Genomic DNA, 7,317 nt, shown 5'->3' on the forward strand with positions numbered 1-7,317 from the left:
CCTCCTCTTCTTCTTCCCTTCTCCCTCCTCCTCTCCTCTTCTCCCACTTCTCTTCCTACTCCTCCTCCTCTTCTCTCCCTTCTCCTCCTCCTCTTCTCCCACTTCTCTTCCTACTCCTCCTCCTCTTCTCTCCCTTCTCCTCCTCCTCTTCTCCCACTTCTCTTCCTACTCCTCCTCCTTTTCTCCCACTTCTCCTCCTCCTCTTCTCCCACTTCTCTTCCTACTCCTCCTCCTCTTCTCTCCCTTCTCCTCCTCCTCTTCTCCCACTTCTGTTCCTACTCCTCCTCCTCTTCTCTCCCTTCTCCTCCTCCTCTTCTCCCACTTCTCTTCCTACTCCTCCTCCTCTTCTCTCGTTCCTAACTTCACATTTGTAAGAGCTCCGATCCACTCATCTGACAATGGGAGGCTTGTGAGGCACTCCACTGGGCTTGTGAGGCACTCCACTGGGCTTGTGAGGCACTCCACTGGGCTTTTCAGGCACTCCACTGGGCTTGTGAGGCACTCCACTGGGCTTGTGAGGCACTCCACTGGGCTTGTGAGGCACTCTACTGGGCTTGTGAGGCACTCCACTGGGCTTGTGAGGCACTCCACTGGGCTTGTGAGGCACTCCACTGGGCTTGTGAGGCACTCTACTGGGCTTGTGAGGCACTCCACTGGGCTTGTGAGGCACTCCACTGGGCTTGTGAGCGTAGAGGAGAGCAACGTCACAGCAGACATGATACATCCGCATCTGCTCTGGTCTAAAACTATGCACCACAGGGCACAACTGAGGCTTGTGGATGAGCTGTGTGGATGGGCTGTGTGATGGGCTGTGTGATGGGCTGAGTGATGGGCTGTGTGATGCTGCTAGAGGCCTGGCCCACAATAGAAACTTCTGATGTATTACAGTATACATACTCTGGAGGTGCTGACACAGCTGTATAGAGGTGTTTAACTATACTACAGAGGAGAATGAAGCGACAGTGTCAGGTGTTGTGCTTTGTGCTCCCTCAGTGTGTGTTTGCAAAATCAGTTGACCTACACTCTTAGAAAAAAGGGTTCCAAAATGGTTATTCAGCTGTCCCCATAGGAGAACCCCTTTGGTTTCCAGGTAGAACTCTTTTGGGTTCCATGTAGAACCCTCTGTGGAAAGGGTTCTACATGGAACTCAAAAGGGTTATACCTGGAACCAAAAAGGGTTGTTCAAGGGTTCTCTTATGGGGACAGCCAAATAACCCTTTTAGATTCTAGATAGCACCTTTTTTTCTAAGAGTGTAGGTACCGATTTAACGTCTTTAAGTTCAGTCTGCCTGTTTGATTAAATGCTAACACTTGGCAGGAGTGAGACAGAATAATGTTGATATTTGTTCTATTGTGCGACAGGACAGAGCTTTTTCAATAACTTTCTGTTTGTATCATTTCAACTTTTGTTCCACCCCAGCGGAGGAAGTCATGCATATCAGACAATAATCCATGTCAAATCACTGGATATGCTCAGTTTGTTCCCTTTGTCATGGTGCTCTGCTACCTCCCTACAGAAGAGGCTCAGCCTCTACCACTACTCAGGTCACTGTGTGTGTTTCAATCAGATATCATTGATGCAAGGTGTGCTGTTTATCCCCAATCGCCATGGTAGTGTTTTTCTACAGCACTTCAATGGACTTTATTTCCCTGTTTTGTTTGTTTCAAAGTAACACATGAACACCATCATCTCATAGTTTTGATTCTCAGACTTTGATATCGGTTCTGGATCTCCAGCAACCCACAACATTGTGTTTAGGGGATATGGTTGAGCAGGCGGTTGGGTTGTAGGACCTGGAGGTAAATGGTTGAGCAGACGGTTGGGTTGTAGGACCTGGAGGTAAATGGTTGAGCAGGCGGTTGGGTTGTAGGACCTGGAGGTAAATGGTTGAGCAGGCGGTTGGGTTGTAGGACCTGGAGGTAAATGGTTGAGCAGGCGGTTGGGTTGTAGGACCTGGAGGTAAATGGTTGAGCAGGCGGTTGGGTTGTAGGACCATGGTTGAGCCAGTGGCAGGCGGTTGGGTTTAGGAAGGTAAATGGTTGGTTGGGTTGTAGGACCTGGAGGTAAATGGTTGAGCTCAGTGGGCTAACACAGGCGGTTGGGTTGTAACTGGAGGTAAATGGTTGACAGGTGGTCTTCTCTCCCTGTGTGTTTAGTGACGTGGTGGAGCAGCAGGCTGGAGGCCTATCAGACCTGGAGATCATCTCCCAGCCAGACCCAGTGGAGGAGCAGGCTGGAGGCCTATCAGACCTGGAGATCATCTCCCAGCCAGACCCAGTGGAGGAGCATGGTGTGCAGGAGATGAACCGTTCCTACATGACTCCTGTCCAGCTGGTCAGCTTCGGCTACAGGGACCTTCCTCTGGCCCACCTGGACCTCTCCCTGGCAGGATCACAGCTCCTCTCTAACCTGGATGAGGACGACAACAGGGAAGGGTGAGGCAATACAACTGTATTCATCCATTGAAAGGCACTGACGCGTTCTGACTGTACAGTAGGTAGCTATTGATTACACCAATAGGTCCGAACCTCAATAGGGAAGGGTAAGACGCTGTGGCTTTATTTACAGACTTCAGCCATTACACAAACAGGTCCAAACCTTGCACGCATCTACAACGGTTCATAAGGGTTTGCAAAGATCTTGGGACCTGGCAGACTTTTCTATTAATGACTTTCCACACCTTGGAAATGATAAATTCCCAATTATCCTCAAAAACGACCTGCTTCTGGTTTGAGAATGTGAGACGAAATGATGTAATTGAATATGGTGTCATGTATAATTATGCAGTACATCAAGCATTTAACAGAGTGAAGGCTGGGAAGGAGGGCAGGAACACACCGCCATGTACCGTGTCAGTTATGCTAATGGTACATTGGCCAACACAGAGGGACAAGTATGGATGATGTTCAATCTCATGATACATTGGTCCTGTTTAACTCACAGCCAGGACTGTAGCTACAACACATGGGGGTGTCCGTCCGTGATAAACAGATTCAGAATTGCTATTTGGTCTACATATATTTCCTATGCAGGTCTAAACGCATCCCCTGAATGTACTGTGCTCCTCCAAGACCTATATGGCAACATCCATAGATGACCTTACTTGTGACACTGCCAGTTTCTACCCTTAACCAGAATTGTAAGGTTGATGTGTGATGGATGAGGTCCCAGGCTATTTTAGCTGCCCTGCACGTCTGTTACTGTATGGTCTTAACAGATTGTCTCTTTCATTATACAGTACAAACACGCTCCCTGTATTGCCGTATTGCAATGGCATCCTGTCCAGTAATAGTGACTCAGACCTGGTTCTTCCCGTGAGTCCAGATAAACAACACCATATGCTTTAGCTTTACGATCCAGCATCCCAAACAGACACACACCTTCCCTTCCAAGCACTCCGTTTGACACCAGATCAGGTCTCACTCCACTAGGCTCAGTGTTCGCCAGCTATCAGCCGTTGCCCCTTAAACAGATGGATCCTACAGACACACAGTCAACAGTGGGCAGTGCAATGCTGACACTAACACATTACTGTTGTTGTCTCATCATGATGCTGTGAGCTCACAGGCTACGTCTCTCGTTTGCCCCATTTTCATGTCAAAAGTGCAACACACAGTAGCTAGCTACTCCCTGTCCCTGCTGCACAACAGAGAATGCCATGCCTATGTCACCTTGTTTGTAGTTCTGCTTGTTGTGAAATCTGCTGGCTGTGTATGGGCCCAAACACAGGAATTGTCCATCATTGGTTTGAAGGTGATTTGATCTGTATGTTACCACAGCAGTACTTCTTCAACTACATTACTGTCAGGGTCACTATTTCATATCCAAGTCATTAGTGCAAAATGGCTGCTTGTAAAAATCCTGTCAGTGGGAGTAGTAAAAGTTATCATGCTCTACATTACATTTAATGAAATCCCATTTCCCATATAGAGCCATTATTGCATGGAACTCACTTCCATCTCATATTGCTCAAGGGAACAGCAAACCTGGTTTTAAAAAAACAGATAAAGCAACACCTCACGGCACAACTCCTCTCCCCTATTTGACCTAGATAGTTTGTATGTATGTATTGATATGTAGGCTATGTGTGCCTTTTATGTATGTAGTTCTGTCCTTGAGCTGTACTTGTGTATTAATGTTCTGTATTATGTCATGTTCCATGTTTTGTGTGGACCCCAGGAAGACGGGGATCCTAGTAAAAAACAACAACATTTAAATCCACGAGGCACGAACTTGTTCTATCTGGAGTACACCTTAAATGGAACACCAATCATCATTATCAGGCCTGCGTTTGGTCCCTCCTCCCCTGGGTCACTCCATTAGGATTCAGCATCAGAGGTGGCACTGGCTCCATAGTAAAGGACTCAAGGGTGAATCCCTGTTAAAGAAGACTATTAGCCAGGTGATGGGAAGGTGTCAGTCAAACCTGTGTCCTCTAGGCCTGGGGGCACCATGGGTCAATTTCAATTGTATTTCCTTGATTCCTTGTGTCCTCTCACCTCTTTCGCAAAACTCATTGGAGGAGAAGGTCCGAGGTGAGGAACCTGCACCCAATATTATTCTGTGGGTTTCAGCAGTGTTAGCTCCTGAATGATTACGTACGTGCTTCTGTCTGCTTATCACCATATCGATCAGCCCTCCTTGGACAACAGCAGCAAACCTCATTCCTCTTAGTGAACTTTAGTAACACTATTTAACTACTGTAGCAAGACAGACATAATATTGTATCATGTTTACAATTTGAATTTGTGGTCCATGGTGGTCACTCTCTAGCCTTTGAGTGTCACAAACAATATAAAGGTCAAACAAACTGTTTGACCTTTCAGTTTGAGTTTAGGAAGAACCCTTTTGGTTCCAGGTAGAATCCTTTTGGTTCAGGATTGAACCAAAAGGGTTCAGGATTGACTGCTGTGGGAACAAGACAACATTCTAAAGAGAGAGAGAACGCCACCTTTATAAAGGAAATGGGAGGGAAATGTTCCTGCTTTATTGCCGTAGCTGCTGAATGATGAAGTGAAGTTGGGAGGCATCAATAGCAGCAGTACAGGGAGGAGGTGGAAATCCACCAGGCCCATCAAATTCATAATGTATCTCAGAGAGGAATGTGTCCTGGGGTCCTCTGACTCTCTACAGACAAGTGGATTGCCTTCCCTGTCTGCATTAGGTGGCTCATCTGCTCTTAGAGAGAGAGGGGTGTAGGGAGGGAGGGGGTGTAGGGAGGAAGGGGTGTAGGGAGGGGGGTGTAGGGAGGAAGGGGTGTAGGGAGGGAGGGGGTGTAGAGAGGGAGGGGGGGTGTAGAGAGGGAGGGAGAGAGAGAGAGAGAGAGCTCTGCTGTAACACTGAATACTGTAACACGTACGGGAGTGTATACTCTGAAATGAGAATCTCACAACAACAAAATGTAGTTATTTCATCAAGAAAAGGATGGTTCATTGAATGAGAGACAGTGGAGAGTCATACTGAGTAGAACCTCTCTGATTTCAGTCAGCATGTATCATTCTCTGTATGATAACTGTCCTACATTTAGCAAAGGAAACGTTTATTGTAAATGTGAACATCGCATCTCCAAGAGGTCAATTAGAACCATGTCTCTTATAACTTTACTCTGTGAATAATGTGCAGGGCTTGATCGGGTACCAAACTTGACTTTGCTATCGTGTTCATTGCTGACTTCATGGGTACAGTGACCGTATGCAGCTAGTGTTTGATCCACAGAGGCTGTATTTTATCACTGTGCTGCAGCAAGAGGCTGGGTGTAGTTCAGTAGCAACATCTAGTGGGGCTGAAGTGGTGGAGATTAATCAAGAGAAAGGCTCTCATGTCAACCTGCTGTGTGTGTGTGTGTGTGTGTGTGTGTGTGTGTGTGTGTGTGTGTGTGTGTGTGTGTGTGTGTGTGTGTGTGTGTGTGTGTGTGTGTGTGTGTGTGTGTGTGTGTGTGTGTGTGTGTGTGTGTGTGTGTGTGTGTGTGTGTGTGTGTGTGTGTGTGTGTGTGTGTGTGTGTGTGTACAGGGCCTGGTCAAAGTACTGCACTAAATAGGGACTTAGGGTGCCATTTGGGATTTAGCCTGTGATGAAGCACCTACCATCACCAACCGACGGCTAAGTTTGTATATCATGGCCTGTAGCATTGTGAAGATGGAGCTGACCTTTCTGTTATCTCTCTCTTATCCATAGTCCCTACTCTACTGTTCCCCCTACTCTACAGTCCTCCCTACTCTACCATCCTCCCCTACTCTACAGTCCCCCCTACTCTACAGTCCTCCCTACTCTACTGTCCCCCTACTCTACAGTCCTCCCTACTCTACTGTCCCCCCCACTCTACAGTCCTCCCTACTCTACTGTCCCCCTAGTCCTCTACAGTCCCCCTACTCTACAGTCCTCCCTATCCTCCCTCTACAGTCCCCCTACTCTACCCCCTACTCTACAGTCCTCCCTACTCTACAGTCCTCCCTAGTCCTCTACTGTCCCCCTACTCTACAGTCCTCCCTACTCTACAGTCCTCCCCCTAGTCCTCCCTCTACAGTCCTCCCTACTCTACAGTCCTCCCTACTCTACAGTCCCCCTACTCTACAGTCCTCCCTACTCTATCGTCCCCCTACTCTACTGTCCCCCTACTCTACTGTCCCCCTACTCTACAGTCCTCCCTAGTCCCCCTACTCTACAGTCCTCCCTACTCTACTGTCCCCCTGCTCTACAGTCCTCCTACAGTCCTCTACTCAGTCCTCCCTACTCTACAGTCCTCCCTACTCCCCAGTCCTCCCTACTCTACAGTCTACAGTCCCCCCCAGTCCTACCTACTCTACAGTCCCCCTACTCTACTGTCCCCCTACTCTACAGTCCCCCTACTCTACAGTCCCCCCTACAGTCCTCCCTACTCTACAGTCCTCCCTACTCTACTGTCCCCCCCCTGCCCCTACAGTCCTTCCTACTCTACTGTCCTCCCTACTCTACAGTCCTCCCTACTCTACAGTCCCCCCTAGTCCTTCCTACTCTACTGTCCTCCCTACTCTACACTACAGTCCTCCCCCCTACTCTACAGTCCTCCCTACTCTACAGTCCTCCCTACTCTACAGTCCCCCTACTCTACTGCCCCCTACTCTACTGTCCCCCTACTCTACAGTCCTCCCTACTCTACAGTCCTCCCTACTCTACAGTCCTCCCTACTCTACTGTCCCCCTACTCTACAGTCCCCCTACTCTACTGTCCCCCTACTCTACTGTCCCCCCCCTTACTCTACAGTCCTCCCTACTCTACAGTCCTCCCTACTCTACTGTCCCCCTACTCTACAGTCCTCCCTACTCTACAGTCCTCCCTAC

General features: G+C 48.4%; 1 pseudogene; it reads left to right on the top strand.

Annotated features, from left to right (window-relative positions):
• The first annotated feature begins 748 nt into the window (after nucleotides 1-748).
• The window catches only part of LOC115124146 (transmembrane protein 266-like), a 78,583-nt pseudogene continuing 72,014 nt past the window's right edge, over nucleotides 749-7,317 (top strand).

This window comes from Oncorhynchus nerka, linkage group LG27 (genome assembly GCF_034236695.1).
Source record: "Oncorhynchus nerka isolate Pitt River linkage group LG27, Oner_Uvic_2.0, whole genome shotgun sequence".
Taxonomy (NCBI): domain Eukaryota; kingdom Metazoa; phylum Chordata; class Actinopteri; order Salmoniformes; family Salmonidae; genus Oncorhynchus; species Oncorhynchus nerka.